Below are 17,878 nucleotides of genomic sequence, written 5' to 3' on the forward strand. Positions count from 1 at the left end.
AAACATCTGTTTTGGTATGTTCGTGTCAAAACATAGTAAAACATAGTAAGATTAAGGGTAAAGGTGTTGTGAAACGTTTGCAGGGGAGAATGCTGACGTTTTTAAACTGAGCTTTGAGTGGTCTTCCATAAGTCAAAATGACATTAAATTTTCATAAATAACTGATTCTAGATCAAAGTTTAGTAAGATAACGTTTCTGGATTATTCGGTACTACTATATGGCTCAAAGATAAACACACATACACAAAATATCCAACTCATTAAGAGTGAAATCATTACCGGGCGTTTCAGTTCCCGCAAGAATTTCAAACTAACTAAAATGTTTCTTCCTGGTTGACGGCTTTTTTGAAAGACCTAAAGTGAACTATTTTTTAACGAACATAACATAAAGCTTTATTTGCATCACATACATTCACGATTAAATGAAAGTGATCGAGTACATATTTGTGCAACAGTCACAAGATTGATAGCTAGTGTCTTAAATTTGAAAGGTTTATGTCTTGATTTAACAAAAGTTTGAAATATGCCACAGAGTTTTTGGAATGTTAAGTTTACGTAAACTAAATTGTGACGTTTATCTCTATTTTATTTTTTTAATTTTTGAAATGTTTATTTGTCTACTGAAATGGGTATAAATAATCGTAATGACCACAGGCAAAGTTGCACTAAATAATGCTTTTTCGGTGAAGAAGCTATATACATTTTATCAACTTAAACAATTAATACAATCGTATGAGAAATCCCCTTTAGTTGCCTGCAGTTGTAGGGCGTTTAGTTAGACAGGCTTTGAAAGGTTAAGTGATTTTTCACTGCTTAGTTGTTGTTTTCAATAAAAGTTGACTGGTAGATTTCGTATTAGAGTCTCGATGGTTAAGAAACATCAGTATTAGTGGTACAACAACTGTTTTGATATTTTTCCCAATTAACCCGTCACTGATATCCCTGTCGTGACTCTGCAATTAGTTTATGATCTTATCAAGCATTTCCCCAGACAAATAGAAAAATGTTGTTTTTGAATATGACTGTTTGGGTTAGACTGTGCCTTAAAATAAACTGATCTGTTAGAACTATAATACCTTCCAATTGCCTTGTAACTCAACATTGTTTCCAATGTAACTGTTTAAGTTAGACTGTGCAAAGTAAACTGATCCGCAAAAACTACAATGTGTTCAACATATGAGTGACTATTTTATATAAGGTGACATGAAACAGCCACGGTAAACCGAACATTGCGAATTCGCGTTGGCGAACTACACTTTGGGAAATCTCAGTATCGTTCAGTGTTTTAAAAATACGTGTTCGGCTAAAAGAAGAATTTCGTCAAAGGCGGAAGTTTTGTAGGAGGTGGGTCGCTGAGTGTGTTAACACAAGGACCTCGATAAACTTGATGGGGTTTGGCCATGTCATTTCGCGATTACATTAGTTTTAAGGGAGCAATTGTCACGCTAAATAGACCTTTTTACCGATACGGCGGCCATATTGACATTTTTTCTTAAAGTTTTCTTAGAATAAGATTGTAATGGGAAAAAAGATCCTTGTGCCGTGTTTGGATGTAATAATGATCGCCTTTTTCTAGTTTAGTATTAGAAATATGGTCTTTCACTGTATATTTCCCGAAAAGCGCTCAAAAATACAAACGAAATGTGCTCATGCCCCCTGGGCATCCTATAATACTCCTTAAATCGAATTAATTCAATGTGGCCGCCTTATCGGTAAAAAGGTCTATTGGATTACCTTTTGTAACCTAAAAAATTACCTTGAAATTAATAAAAACCTCAAAATAATTATCAGTTTGTTAAAATAGTATCGAAGAGTGTTTAGTAATAAATTCTGTATGGAGTAGATTATGACTCACGCGTTAGAGGAGATCGAAATAGAGTACAAAGAAAAACTTGCTTGAAAATTTTAGGCGAATTATAGAATTAGGCGGGGCAGTATTTTGCGTATTCTGCGGTACAATTATGACGGTACACTTGGTTTTACTCAATGTAGCCTAAATACAGCAACAAAAAAAGAACTAGAATTTCGGAGGTGTAAGCAAACCTTAATCAATAGGTTTTGAGTTATTGTTCCCAAATAGAACTTTCAAAGTTGAGAAATGTCGGTCAATCGGGTTTTAAAAGTTATTTCCCGGTTTCAATCCTACTTGTATTTATTCCATTCATGTACTAATAAGGAAGCTTTTAACAATCTCGGGCTCACTCAATGGCGGTTTCCATTGAGTCCGCCGATTTTCTATTACCACTAATGGTGACACTGTCCATTTAAAGTGTATATAATTTTACATTGTCGGTGTCGTGGAGACCATCTACATCCTTGTGTCACGAAACCTAAATTGTTTACTTTAAGGTGCTCGGCATACAAAATTGTAAAATATACTTGCCTGGGGCTTTCTTCAATCTTTAGGGCAACAGAGTAGAATTATAATGTTTGAAAGTGTTCTAATTTTTCGCTTTTCTTGCACCTTTATCCCTCGGTGACCCACAACGGCCGAGTGCGTTCCTCATTGTTTTTAATAGTTATTGTATTCCACTAATCTATTTTTAATGTTTTCACGCGGCTCGTTATCTTCCTGTTAATGATTTGATATATTTAAATATTTGTTAGTGAAAAACAAGACGATAAAGGTTCATCCACCAAACAACACAAAAGAGTGATCACGTTGCGATAACCTTGCAAGACGTTACGTAAGCGAAGTTCCTGCCACCCCTGTGACGCTCCGTTGGACAACTCCGGTGCAGGGTTTAAAAACAAAATCATATCACATCGTAGAGTGCATAGGAACTGAACGCGACGAGCAGAATACTTGGATCCGAAAGAGATTTTTACTAGAGAGAGAAACGTAAGTTCATTTTATTATCTTTCTTTTCATAGGTTGTAAGTCAACACAGGCTGTTCATAATTTTTATATCAGTTTTTAATTTCATTAACAGTCTCCGTACATTATCTATACTTCTTTTGAACACTTGGAGTAATACTGAGTCTACTTGTACCATCTTATTTCCACATCGTGGACAGGTACAGATCTGTCTTTCCCTAATAGTTGTTTGCTTTTGATCACAGGTGTGATCACCAAATGACTTAATATAAGAGACACCGAACAATACCCATAGCTAAAAACAAAGCGAACCAACTGCAATATTTTTTGTAACACCAAGAAGCACCCGAATTGTTCACAACCACAGCAAACGCTGTTCTCGAACGTAACTCTCTCTATGGTAATGGTCCTACGGAATAGAGGGATGCCTACTACCACTATGAGATAGACTTTGCCACAATGTGGACAAGCAAGAGTAAAGACTCAGTAATAGTCTCTGTCTCCATTAGAAAAATAGATTGTTGAATTTTTATTTTTATTTTTTCATTAGTTTTTTTTAATTTTTGCACAAAACGTGAACGTTCAACACAGGACAAGTTTCTTGGAAAATCGCGCGCGAGAAAAACAAATGGGTGACCATCGATGCGACATTTCTATTGTCTATACCCATAGACAATAAGCATAGCTTCCGGCCAATGAGCGTGTGAGAGACAGTAATCTCAGTTCATTAAATACAAGGCTCTTATTTATTTATTTATTTATTTATTTATTTATTTATTTACAAACTTCGCCAAAAAGCCTGGAACGTAATTTATCTTCCATGGTTACCAGTACCACAAAAAAATGTCTATATGATATAAGAAGATGCGCAAAAACGACGAAAAGTTGCAGCCTAATGCGAAATATCAGTTGCAGAAGAGGGGGCGAGTAAAATAACGTCCACGTGTCTCCCTCCCGAGGACGCCCCATTCTTACTAGTACCCTGTATTTTTCATTTGTCAACATTTTGAAGCCTTTTTTGTCATCTGTCACTGTACATTAATGTAATTGTTTTGTTTTAAAGAAAGATCAGAATAAGAAAAAAAAAATAGAATCTTGCCGCAATCTTTTAACGGTATTTTTCCATTATTTTTGCGTGTCCAAGTTACTGACGGACGCACTACACTGATTTTCATGATCGTTAACTTAAACTAGAAACCGTTTACTTATACTTTTCTATATTTTTAGGCTCTTCACTTTCCCTATCCCGAATAATCTTATATTAAAATACTTTCAAAACAAGAAAGCAAAGCAAAAAGCAAAGAAAGCATTCTGGAGCGCGTCAGACGTGTGTCTATGTTCTTTGATAGATTATAGATAAACGACCAACCTAGATAAGAACCTTTGTGGTTAACTGTCTCCATGTGGATAACAGCAAGGTAGCTGATCAGTTTATGAGATATCATACTTAAATGGCCTAAGTTTATCAACAGATATTTCCTTTTTTATTTTGTTTTGTTTATTTGCTTACCATTCATTAATAGAAACATTCAGTAGAACAATATCAAAGAGGTTAGATGTTCGCTATTAGCTTTACACCGTAGAATATATATTTTTTACCTGCATAAGGTCAGTCTAAGGGCATCCTCATAGACCTCCATAAATGTTAAAAGAAGAAATCGAAAGGCGAACACGAAATTGTTAAGGGTTTGTGGTCGAATACCACCCAATGGGAAAATGTTTTAAATATTTACTTGAACTTTTAGTGGAAACTAAAATATTTTTTCCAAAATCGATCTGCAGTTCGTGGTGTTAAAAATGGTCGATACAGTGATTCAGTCTACATCTCGTGAGAATGTACCATTTTACATCTTGAATCGATAAACATTTTCTTTGCCCGTCTTAAAAAAATCATTTTGGCAAACTAACCTTTCAATATTGTCTGCCAAACGTTATGGCAAAGGCGCCATTAATTGTCGCGAAGAATAAACATTATCAATTTTGCTCATTCTAAACGTCGGAAAATCAGATACTGAATTTCTTGTATAAAGTATTACTTTGGTTGTGACAGTAGAGGTGCTTTTCCAAATAACAAAAGCAATTAGCTTAGGCCTTACTTGGTCGCCCTAAGAATAGAATCGTGATTAAGACATTTTTGATCGCGATTCAGCTAAATTCCGTGTGCTCCCCAAAAATGTCCACATTTAGACATCGATGAATCGAGGTGTTATCAGTGCGTAAAAGCGGCATATGGCGAAGGTTTTACTCTAAAAGCATCTTAAACAGTAGGATGTATTTCTAGCCCTATCCGATCGCTTTTTTGCGAACCAATCATTGTTAAGCAAATAAAATGGACTGTGTCTGTTGTCTGGCCGTAATCTTCGCTTGATCAATATGATTCTGAACCGCTCTGTACCAGAGAGTTGTTTTTCGCTTCTGGGTCATTTATAAATAATCAGGAAAACACATTTAAAGATTGATTTTGATTTAATCAATCTTTAAAGGTCTTCTTCCGTGGCATTTTTTTTTAGTTGAGTTGTCAAATTTAAAACAGCACAAATGTAGAGCTAGTGGCTGGTGCTTATTCTGGTAATGTGCTTGTAGACTTTGTAGGTCCCGGAGAAAAACTAATTGAAAACGCAGGCGTTTAATGATTTATCCACAGAATTCAATATTTCATCACATCCGGCATGGTCCCGGCGGCGTTGGCGTTAAATTGTAGTAGTCCATTTCCATTTAATGTTTTGTGTTTTTACTGAATATCTTCTATTTAGTTTGGGTTTGACCTTAGTAAAACGTGAGGGATAGCCACAATAGCTGGGATAGTACAAAAAGAACATCTTAATCCAAAAACTCGATAAAAAAAAACAACTACTACTACTATAAAATGACACGAAAATTCAAGGTTAAAGACCTGACAGCTTTGTCAGAACACGGACTATGGCTAACTTGCGCAAATGCATTATTTGCATTTGTCGCGACAATTGAGCCACTTAGTTAATTTTCCCATTACGCGAGGGGAGCTGAGATGCGTGGGACCGAGGATAATGTTTTGAAATTTGAATTCACCATTTTCACATTGCCCAAGACAATAGACGATATTATTTTTTTAATTTGGAGTCTTGTACTAGCTGGTACATCAAACGTTTTCAGTTTTCCGTTTTGCCCATAATGCACTTCGTTTACCCCCTCCACGCCGCTCCCCACTGCCTCCCCCACCCCCCCCCCCCCCCCCCCAAAAAAAAAATTGCGTAAGCATTATCCTCAATTTCTCTTGACACGACTGTATAATACCCAGGAGAAGGAGCAAAACATTGGGGGAGTGGGGTAAACGAGGTATATTCTCGGTGAATCCGCGATGATGAGTACAAATATTGTCGTAGTTATAGATCTTTGTATGGTGTGGAGTGTTTTTGATATTGTTAACGCACTTATCGATCCATCTCCTCCGGACCACAACTGTTCTTGTACTGTGTCAGAAGTGTTGTGGTGGTTTAATGTCCATCACCCTCGACGGCAAAACGCACTTTAATGAAAGTCAAGTTTTCGTATTTTGACTTGATACATGAGAAATTTCTACAATTTGATTGGCTTAGAGCAGTGATATTTCGGCTTAATTTAAAAATCCTACATGTGAAAATTACAAACCTTTTGCGGGTAGTAGTGTAAACAAATAATAGCATGATTTGTATGTGATATTTGCAATAAATACCACTCGTGATAATTCAAAATTGTCTCAAATTTCACTCGCCTAACGGCTCGTGAAATTACGTATAACAATTTCAAATATCACTCTCGTGGTATTTATGCCAAATATCACAACTAATCATGCTATTACTTATACTTATACCTTAAAAAGAAGACAGCTATGTGTTAAATTTCACATAGCCATTTTATTCCGATCCATCATGTGTTTTGTATTGCCTTTAGAAACATAGCTCAGCACATATTTTCTTTCGGCTTTGTTTGTTTGTTTATTTTCTTTTTGCAATTCTGTTTGGGAAATTGAAACAAAATAGTTGGAGTCCAGGGCCCAGTTGCTCGAAGCATGGTTAGCGTTAACCAGCGTTTAATGCCTTGACAACGTATTAGTTTTGATACTGCTTAACCAATGGTTAAAGCTAACCATGCTTTGAGCAACTCAGCCCAGAACAATAACGCATTTTCATTTTTTATATGACTGTGTACATCAACTCGTGTTCGTCTAGTAGTGTAATTACAAATTACCAAAGGACATTTGTTCAAATAGAGATCCCAGTTATGGCGTATTTGGTTCTTAAAATGACCTAACTTCTCGACTAAGTGAACTTCTTTTATTATTGTTTTTAACACAGCTTTATTTGCGTATTTCAAACAAATCGGTCACGTGGCATATCACGTGGTTAACCATCGACTTTTAGCAGTCCAAAACGCTTAACGCCATTCTGACTCTTTTTGATAGTCATCCCGATTGACGCAAACCCTTTTGACCAGAATTAGTTTTAGAAACAAAAAAGGTTGTTTCCAAAAGAAGGGATATAGAATGATGAACTCAAGACTTTGCGAGACGGCGAGACCCTGGTTTTAAAATGCGAGACCGCGACTTGGGCGTTTTTTTTCACATCCGAGCACGAGACTCTAAGAGTGTTTTCACATGACAACGTCCATCCGTACTACGTGGCCAGGTTTTCTCTTTTCTTGTGGGTTCACTTTTTAAAAATTAAATCTATACAATAATCGGTGGTTCCATGTCACGTTCATCCTTAAGAATTATTTGATACAGTTTCTAATTCATTTCCTAATTGAGAAATTGGCAAGAACTTGAATATGATTTTTGCAATAAAGGTGATTCTAAAGCTGTGCTATGATATTTGTAACAAATTAGAAGAACTACCCGAGTAAACAAAATGGTCCTTGACAGATATTTTTAAAACGGCCGTTAAGATGTGTATATATTATTCAAAATTTGTGCTCTGTAAACATAAGGCGCTATTTATGATTGAATTGATTATGCAATTTTGTCAGAGGATGACCTAAAAACGGATTGGCAGTCTGCGCGCCGTGAGCTCAATGCTGGCAATAGTTCTGATAAGCTAAGTTTCCCGCTCTTGGTAATAAACAAAAAACTACGACAAACCAGGTAATCATCGAGGACTGTAAAATTGGGCCAACACCTTTGCCCTTAAAGTACTGAAGTTACTCACACGTGTGTTACCACTTACCGCGTTTAACTTCCCTTTTGAAGACTCAATGAAGCGGCTATCTGTAACCACGACTCGGTCGGCCAAGTTCTCTATAACATCAATTGTAATGCAACTCAAAGAACTGAATTTGAGAGCGATTATGTACGCTTGCTACCTCGAATAACATCCGAATATGTATGAGCAGGTGCGAAGTGTCTTAATTGTTTTTTCCTTTTCCCCAAACCATACGAGGAACAAACAAACTACGCCATTAGGTAATGTTGATTCTACGATCATGTTAATGAAATTCAGACCAAATATAGATGTCAGTGATTCGCCAAAATTAAAAACAGGATCTGCAATCGAGGAAGTTCTAGGAAGGCTACAAATATGTAATTTCTATTAGCGAAGAACATTATTTGTTCTACAGCTCTAGCACGACTTAACCGACTTGGCAAGGAGTAGATCTCAGGCTCAAGGTAATTTTCACGTTTTCCAATCTTTTATTAGGTCTCTAATTTTGTTGGTCGCGAACTTTGCGTCAGAATGCTCTAGTCTGAGCTCCCGTCGAAATTCCCAGGCAAGAAGAACGGCCGAGCCATTCAGAATTGATTAAGACTTTTCAGTTAGAAGAAAAGGCCTTTCGACTAATTGAACATAGTAGGCTCCGCTTATGAATACCCCTTCGTCAGAACTAGAAAGACACGAACGAAGTTTTTTTTTTTGGAATTTTTTTAATTCCCGGGAAGTAAGGTGTGTGACAATTTATTTTTCCGTGTTATCCGGTATTATATGTTCGATCGATTTCTGCTGGATGTTTTAAGAACGTTTGTGAAGCGTTTGTGGTAACAAATACACCGATAATAATATAGGCAAGTGAGTAATATTTTTTTAGTTTAATTCATTTATTGAGGTAAAAAATGAAATGCAAACTTATTTTCTACAAGGGCTAACAGAATGAGAAATAAGCGGCACTTTTAATTTTGAGAGTCTCTATTTATGTATATAATAATTTCCATATCAAAATTTTACCAGCTCGAAAATATTCGACTAGTTTTAATTAGAAACTTGGTGATCATACCTCTTGGTATCTAACTGTTAAATGCACGGCTAGCTATAGTGAACAGAAAGCAAATCCAAGTCTTTCACTCAGTTCCATGATCAAGGATTTTTAAGTAACCACGTAGGCCAAGGTAAAAATTGTTTGAAAGTGATGCTTATTTTAAGACCGTGCAGCACCTGACAGCCTTGAGTTGAAAGCGAGTAATTCGCGCAAAATTTTTATGAAACCCTTGAATTTTAGTGTTAGGTACCATGATCGATTAATTTCATTCATTGCTGCCTCTTTATTATTATGTTTACGCCGGTACACGCCGACAGGAACAAAGACATTTACCAATTTCAAGCCACGTTCACTTGATGTCTCTGAAATGTTGCGAGATCCCGACCAGCAGGGTATTTTGTCTTTTTAGGCACCTAGAAACAGATTTTTTAATGAAACTTCCGCTCTAATAACGGCATTAACCTTAAATTGCACTTTGTTTGAAGGAAACTGAATACTGATCTATTTTTTTCCAAAGGTAAATGAAACAATGATACAGAACATCCTCGCTTTTTGATTTTCAATGATATTTCCCGAGCGCGAGAAGCTTTAATTTTGTCACATAATTTGACTGCTTCAACTTTTGCTCACGAAATCGTTTTTGTTGATTTTTGTCAAACTATTAAGTATTAAAAACCAATAATAAGAAAACGTGATATGAGTTGCTTTTCACTCACCTCTTTTCCCAAATTGATTCCTCCTTTTTACCTTGTATTATTTCTTTATTCAATTCAATTTTATTCATCAGTTTATAGTTTCAGGGTCGAAGCGAGTTTGGCAGTAATTATTCTAATTGTGATTGGCTGAAACATCTCGCACCCGCCAAATCCTCAAATAGCCTATCAAAAGTCAGTCCAGCATGACCTTCACTATGTTACATAAAATTACAGCAATTCATCTTTATCTCCTTTTGTTACTGCCTAGAGTGCGACTTTATTTTTTTCCCTACGTTTTAGCATTACAGAATATATTAAGTTAACCTGAACGGCCCATGCTCGCTTTATAACATTATTTTTACTTTCTACTTGCTGACAAGCCTCTGGCTGCGAGTTTTCATCTTTTAAAAAAACAAATGCGCTTATGTATGATGTAGGCTCTTCAGTCGAAACTCTATCGCCGTGGGCTATCCTTTCAGTTACTGTAAAATGTAAACGTGAATTAGTTAAATCTATTACGTGTGATGTGTCAAAAGTATTCGGGAACAAATGCGCATGTGCAAACTAGTTTGTTGCTTACTACCTTTTCTTGTAGATTAAGGTGACTCGACCCAGTTTTTTTGGGGGGGTACCATCCTACTTTGAAGCTCTCTGGTATCCCCACCTTCACTTTTATCGTAAGTCTAACACATAGAATGGATAACATATAGATCAATCTACAATATAACATAAAATTTTTGGCGATCGGAGTAAATGTCACGGGGTTATAATGCCACGCCCCTTTGAGGTCTGAGTCGAAAATCTGCTGTTGCCGGCATTTTTTCGTGAAAATCTCTCGGCTACATATAGTGCGCATTAGTGCCTTGCGCTGAACAGAGTTTCACCAAAATCGCAAAGACCCAATTCGAGAAATTCACCGGTTTCCAAATTTAGGTCATAATTTATGCGAAAATGATAAGCAAACTTTACACGGATTATATCTAATAAACTATGAGATTCATCTCTGTATTTTGGGCATCCTTATAACAGATGGGTCCTTGCAAGTCAGCAAAACAATTTACGGCCTTGTAAATGCGCGCGATTTCGAGCAAAGCAAACATTTAGAAATTATACTTTTCGCTATTTGTTGACGTTTGTCAGCGTTTAAGAGTCAATCTCACGAAAATAGCATTTTCTTAAAAATTGGTAGTTTTTTTACCTTCAAATTTTTTCAGGGCCACAATTGATAAACTAACTACCCGGACTCTGAATTTCGTGGTCATTGAAAAACTGTGACATTATCTTCTATAAGCCCAAACTTGAGTAAACATTGAAGATTTTTAGCGTTTTGGCTGAGTTTGTGCTTTGGGAGTTGTCTATTGTTTCTAGTCTGTCATTATACAGCATTCTTGTTCAGCACGCGTGCAATGACCGCGCTTGGCTGACTTCCGAATATGATAATTTTAGTACAGTGAGACAGGCCATCGCGTGATACATAGAGGTTTAACTCACAATTTTTAATCAATTCTCGTGCTTCTTGTGCCTTTGCCAAAAAATCAAAAAGTGCTACACACTAAATCTACTTACTATTAAAAAAATATCATTTTTTCATAGGTTTAATGCAAGCCAATAATTAAACCAACTCGAGACGGGAATCCCTTCTATTTTCTTATACTAAATTATCACATCTCAGAGAGCATTCGGAAGTCAGCCAAGCGTGGTCATTGCACGCGTGCTGAACAAGAATGCTGTATAATAACAGACTAGAAACAATAGACAACTCCCAAAGCATAAACTCAGCCAAAACGCTAAAAATCTTCAATGTTTACTCAAGTTTGGGCTTATAGAAGATAATGTCACAGTTTTTCAATGACCAAGAAATTCAGAGTCCGGGTAGTTAGTTTATCAATTGTGGTCCTGAAAAAATTTGAAGGAAAAAAAACTACCAATTTTTAAGAAAATGCTTTTTTTGTGAGATTGACTCTTAAACGCTGACAAACGTCAACAAATAGCGAAAACTGTAATTTCTATATGTTTTCTTTGCTCGAAATTGCGCGCATTTACAAGGCCGTAAATTGTTTTGCTGACTTGCAAGGACCCATCTGTTGTAAGGATGCCCAAAATGCAGAGATGAATCTCATAGTTTATTCGATATAATCCGTGTAAAGTTTGCTTATCATTTTCGCATAAATTATGACCTAAATTTGGAAACCGGTGAATTTCTCGAATTGGGTCTTTGCGATTTTGGTAAAACTCTGTTCAGCGCAAGGCACCAATGCGCACTATGTGTAGCCGAGAGATTTTCACGAAAAAATGCTGGCAACAGCAGATTTTCGACTCAGACCTTAAAGGGGCGTGGCATTATAACCACGTGACATTTACTCCGATCGCCAAAAATTTTATGTTATATTGTAGATTGATCTATATGTTATCCATTCTATGTGTTATACTTATGATAAAAGTAAAGGTGGGGATACCAGAGAGCTTCAAAGTAGGATGGTACCCCCTAAAAAAAACTGGGTCGAGTCACCTTAAATTAGTATGTAGAATGTAGAGTTTATGTTGTGTAAATGTTCATTGCATGTGAATCTCTGTTTACGTCTCTTAGTGATCAGCACGTTTCTTTATAACTAAAACCTCTTGTTGGAGGTTGAACGTTTATTACAAGTGTCTTTTTTGTTGTTGTTGTTGTTTTGTTGTTTTTAACGTACTTGGAGCAAAGTCATTTCTCACATACCTTAGCAACAAGCTGCTTCGCCAAGGTTCGTGTCAAAATCGATTTTTCCGTGGATACCTGATGTTTGAAACAACGTGAATTAATATATCAATCTGCTTGCGGTTGAAAGTATAATTCTGAGCATTGTTAAAATCACTCTACCTACCATAAATCATTAATGAGTTACAGGTATTTTGATGAATTATCCCACGTTTACTCTCTCTACTTCGACTATACACACTTAATTCACTTTCAGATTAACATTAAAAGTTCCAAGTGCGTGTGACTTGAAAAAAGTTTAGTTTTCTATTTGTAATTTTGTTGGTCATTTTAAGTATAGGGCAAGTACATTAGCGGAAGGTAGATTTTGGTTGTAAAGGATACTATTAAACCATCGCCATAATATGCGTACTTTAAAATTTCGTTGGTGTTTAAACTCTGATTAACTTACAATTATACTCTTGGCTATAAATCCCCTTAAATTGAAATGATGCTATCTTAACTTTCACCGCAGTAACAATGAAAACTCTACGACGTAACCATCCCGAAGTGGCAAATCCTTAACTAAACTGTACGTGTCGCCTCCATGCCTTTTTTACTTTGTTGAGTAATAATTAACGCAAAATTGCGTGTTATCCGGACAGTGTCCTTGTTCTCGGCGTCCTTGCCCCTGAAGGCGCTCGGTTTAAAAACAATATATTATATTTTACACTATAGTAATGTACAGAAAACCTCAGTCAGCTATCATGATTAAAAAGGCTTACCATAGGGACTGATAGTTTATATTAAATCCAGAAAATCCCTTGCCGATTTTTTTGGCCATCCGTTTAATTTTGCTTCAGTTGTAGAACCAGCGGCAGTATTATGAGCAAACAACGGTTCTTTTCTTTTGATATAATACGCTTCCTTAAGGCAACAGAATTACTAACCTCATGTTGTGTTAATTATTTCCATATATATTTATAAAATAAGAAAAAGCAAAACACCTGTCGTAGTATGTGTTCTCAACTTTGCCGTCCGATTCTTATTAATCAGTTTGTCTTGCAGATCCGGTGCACTTAGAATTTTATAAATGTTGTCTCGCTGAAGTGGTCCTTTATCTATAGTGAACTTTCAAAATTTATTTCGTCTCGTATGGAAACAGTTCATGAATTGAAGAAAGACCGCAAAGAAGAGAAAGTTCGATCGTTTCGGTAAGTTGAAAAAAGTAAATTAAAGATGGAAGGTTTTTTTTCCCTTTCCTTTTCGATATTATTTAGAAAAGCAACCAGCAACCATGCAGAAATGGTTTAATTAGTTAAATTTCTCCTCCTAATTGTCAAATCTCGTCTCTTTTTTTCGTCAAGGAGAAAAAAAACATTATCGGGTTTTCATTTTTTATGTAACAACATTTGTATACAGATCAGTTTTCTGTATAGTTTAACAATTTTTATGAGAGGTATGTGTCGATAATGAACATGCTTTTGATGAACCTATGCTAACCAAAACCGAAACGCGATCGTACAATGAATTTTTATTAGCATTAACGAAATCTCCGACCATTTTTCCCAGTTGTTCATTAAGATTTTTGTTATCCAATTGAAAATAGCTGAATTTTGATCTCGAGCATTATACACCACTTATTGCCGGCTCCCATTATATGCAACCAAAAACAAAGACATGGTAATCTGAAAAGTCGAACAGTCTGTAAGACTGTTTGAATTTGTGGCCAAATTGAATAAATGTATTAAAGTACGTACAGCCATTCCAACATGGGGAGAACCAGCCATGTTTAACATGACTTTTGCAAAGACATTTACTTTCTCTGAAGGAGTTCTTGTAAATAGCAGTAAATTAGATAAACGTAATGAAATGCGTGTAGCCATTCAAACGCGGGAACAAGCAGCCATGTTTAACTTGACTATTACAATTACAATTTTTCGCACTACATTAAATATTTAATGTCAATGAAAGAGATATTTTCAGCAGAAATAAATTTGATACGATAGTATACCTGTTGCTATACAACTGCCAAGCCTGCGATCCGTTAGCCGCAAACTTGAGCTAAGGAAACAGCTGATTCAAGACAGGTACGATAGCAAACAAATAATAATTAAAAGTTTTATTACTCACTTACAAGTTTTGACTTGTTTAATTATAATGTTATTATTTCCATTAATAGTTAGCATTTATTTAGGTTTAGGTTTGTCACTATCAGTAGCGCGTGTATTTGTCAAAGCTGTTACGTGACTTCTTGACGTTCGTGGTTCCGAGGGTAATACCGGAAAAACCCCAATCTTAAGGTCTCTATTAAGCGTCGCGTTTACGGCAAACCTGAATTTGTACCACGTGACCAAGTTTCCCCTTTACTTGTCGTTTACTGTTCATTGTCACTACACGAAAATCTGTAGATTCACGCCAATTCTATCCATAAGAATTGTTTTAAGCTGTTTTTGTCTGCTCATTTCTCATTTTGAAAATTTTTTAACTTCATAATCTCTGCCATAAACGAAATGCTTAATAAGCCTTGAGGGAACAAGTCTTATGATTGGCAAAGTCTGCCACGTCCAATATCTTACCGTATTTCGCCGCATTTGGCTTTGAAACACGGATCTCTGGCTCGAGACGGAAAGGTAATCCATGTTGAATTCTTTGTTCTGGGTGATGAGGAGTCTCTTGGTTCAGAAAGTAGGTTCTAGGAGTCAAGTCTATTCGGCGAGAACAAAATTGATGCTGATTTCTAACCAAGCCATAGACTTAGTTGGAAAATGTTTTGAACGCGAGTCCTTCATCAATCCCTTTCAAGAGTTAGTCTTTATCCGGGAATTCGAATAAAACCCTGAACGGCTGTGAGAGAAGTGTCTGCAGTTGTCTTGTCTGCCAAAAGAGGGAGGTTTTTCCGAAAGCATAATTTGATTATATTGCCCCCGTTTTTAAAAGTGTGGAAAGATTGTGCCTTGTTGTCGATAGTTTTATCAGTGCCGCGAAAGTGTTTTACTGTGTGATTTCGTGAAGTTGTTGACAGACAGAATTCAGGTATGTCGTGAAGTTTATGGTACAAGAATATTTTGTGCCAAGCATGAAAACGCTTGCATGATTGTTTAGCTTAGGTCATTTTTTTGTAGTAAACCAATTCTGGGTTCAAGGAAAGTGGTTGTTAGGTCTTTTTTTGGCGGGGATCTTGCAATAAGCCTCTTTCCAGAGCATAAAAGGTCACAATTCTGTGCTTTTCAAATGTAGTTTACTTCATTGCAAAATTTTTGCACTCTTGCCAAGAGTAATTTTTCGTCTGATGACGGCAATTAAGTTGTCGTTTTTAAGCCCTAAATCTCTAACTGTAGCGACTTTTAACTGTTTTGCATTCGCCTCGAAGGGTCCAATTGTCAAAACGCACTTGAAATTTCTGTAGGTACTTTTTTTGCAAATCCAGACGGACAAATAAGTTACTCAAATATGAAATTGAAGACATTCCTTTAATTATTTGATTCAGAATCGTCTCCATTTTTTAATACTGGTATTTATTTATTTCGGCTTCAACTTCACACAGCAAGACTATTTTTAAATGCAAAAGAAGATGATGGGGTGCTTCTAGTTTGTTTGTTTCTAACTTCGCATCTCATTAGTCTCTATTAATCTTTACTGATATTTTGATGGTTTATATTTATTTATTTATTTGTTTTTGTTTTGTTCTGTATATTTACTTGCGTGCCAAGTTGTGATATTTATGTGTACCAATGTATTTGTTGTGCCTCTTTTCTGATTTCACAGTTTTAATTATCATAATTACGGTCACCCAACTAGTTTAGCTTTTTAGTTATTTTGGGTGTCCCACTACTGTATGTACTGTTTATTTATTTATTTATAATTATATTCTTGTAAATTCTTTTAGTTGTCTACAGTAGTAGAAATAAGCTGTTGTTGTTCGGGGAGAGTGTACCGAGGAGTTCGCTAATTTGGATGCTTATAGATGGAAAATATTTGCTAAGGATAGCTGGATATTCCAGTTGTTCGGTAGTACCGGCGGTGTTATTGGGCGCATAATACGGGAGATTACTTACTCTCCCACGTTGTTTATTTTTTATTTATTTGCATATTGCATTCATTTTGTGCGAAGGAAAAGTGATATGTATATTTTATTTCTGTAAAATTTATATTTTTCTCGATCTTCAGGAAAGAAAAGTTCATTCTTTGTCCGCATACATTTTTGTTTGGTGATTCATCAAGTTTTGACGATTGTTTTAGACCAATGTCGATATTTTAACATTCATACTTGCCACCGAGGCTCAGAGGAATAAAACAAAAGTAATGTTTTATTAATTGCTGAGGCTCCAGATGAAATTGGCCCATTTTACGTTTCGTTAATTTTCTTAGTGGGGCTTGCGTGTTGATTACATGTATTTTATTCTATTTGTTATAGAATAAGAATACCTTTCACGGGTTGCGTTCTTTCGATGGATGATTGAAAAATTCAACATTGGGAAAAATGATCGGTGATGTCGAAACATTGTGTCAACTTGCAGAGTATTCGCTAAGTTTGTTTTTGAAGATATTGTCAATAAGTGATGCTGAATTATTATACACCCTTGTCGGCTTATCAGTTGTCGGCATGGCGTGGCTCTGTCGGCAATTAAGAAGTTGTTGAGCATAATTACCAGTTTGGGCACGGAGAATATTTACCTTAACATCAACTCAAAACGAAACTTGGTTAACTGTACCTCTAAAGCAATCAACAGTTGCTTCAAAATAGTCTAAAGTCAAACGTTCTGCCGAATTACTTTGTCTATAGATGACGCCAAGCCTACACCACAGCCAATATAACTTTGGACACGGAGAATATTTATCTTAACATCAACTGAAAACGAAATTTTCGAAAATTTGGTTTACCTGTACCTCTAAAGCGATCAACAGTTGCTTCAAAATAGTCTACAACACGTTCTGCCCAATTACTTTGCCTATAGATAACGCCAAGCCTACGCCACAGCTCAGTAATACAACTTTGCATTTTAAATTGTAGTTCATTTCACAGAGCCCGACGTGCCTCACCTGGAGGCTCAACTCCATAAAAAAAAGAGGCGTTAGAACAAATCCAAAGTTGTAGTTATGTATGTTTGAATTGAAATAAAAAAGAAAAAGTTATTATAAATTCTAATTTCTGACACTGCAATATTAATGAAAACTAAGAATGTGACTTCAAAATCACCCAACTTGCCTTTTAGGCTTCTTTGTATGGGAAAAAGACAGCTTTAATCAGGCGTATTCACCTGGTTTATATAGTTGTTTTAAAAACCTTCAGGAGGAATAACAAATGCTTTTGAATAATAAAGTTAGATCTGGACCCGCTATAGACGTATCGTCCATTAGATTAAATCTCTCAATATCGTAGATACCAGTCAGTCGCTCGAGATATTTTTTCGTCGATGGCAAGATATCATTTAACCAAGTTAATACCAATATTATAAGGCACTTCACAGAACAATTGTTTAGTCA

General features: G+C 36.0%; 1 protein-coding gene across 2 annotated transcripts in view; it reads left to right on the forward strand.

Annotated features, from left to right (window-relative positions):
• The window catches only part of LOC140947634 (putative ammonium transporter 3), a 45,935-nt gene that overhangs the window by 15,654 nt on the left and 12,403 nt on the right, over window positions 1-17,878 (forward strand). The window contains exon 2 of one of the 2 annotated variants that reach the window (XM_073396788.1): window positions 2,608-2,842. The gene's annotated coding sequence lies outside the window, so the exon portion shown is untranslated. Of the gene's footprint in view, window positions 1-2,607; window positions 2,843-8,397; window positions 8,439-17,878 lie in introns of those variants that run through there. The other variant, XM_073396789.1, reaches the window with a different exon arrangement.

Source organism: Porites lutea, chromosome 9 (assembly GCF_958299795.1).
Source record: "Porites lutea chromosome 9, jaPorLute2.1, whole genome shotgun sequence".
NCBI classification, from domain to species: domain Eukaryota; kingdom Metazoa; phylum Cnidaria; class Anthozoa; order Scleractinia; family Poritidae; genus Porites; species Porites lutea.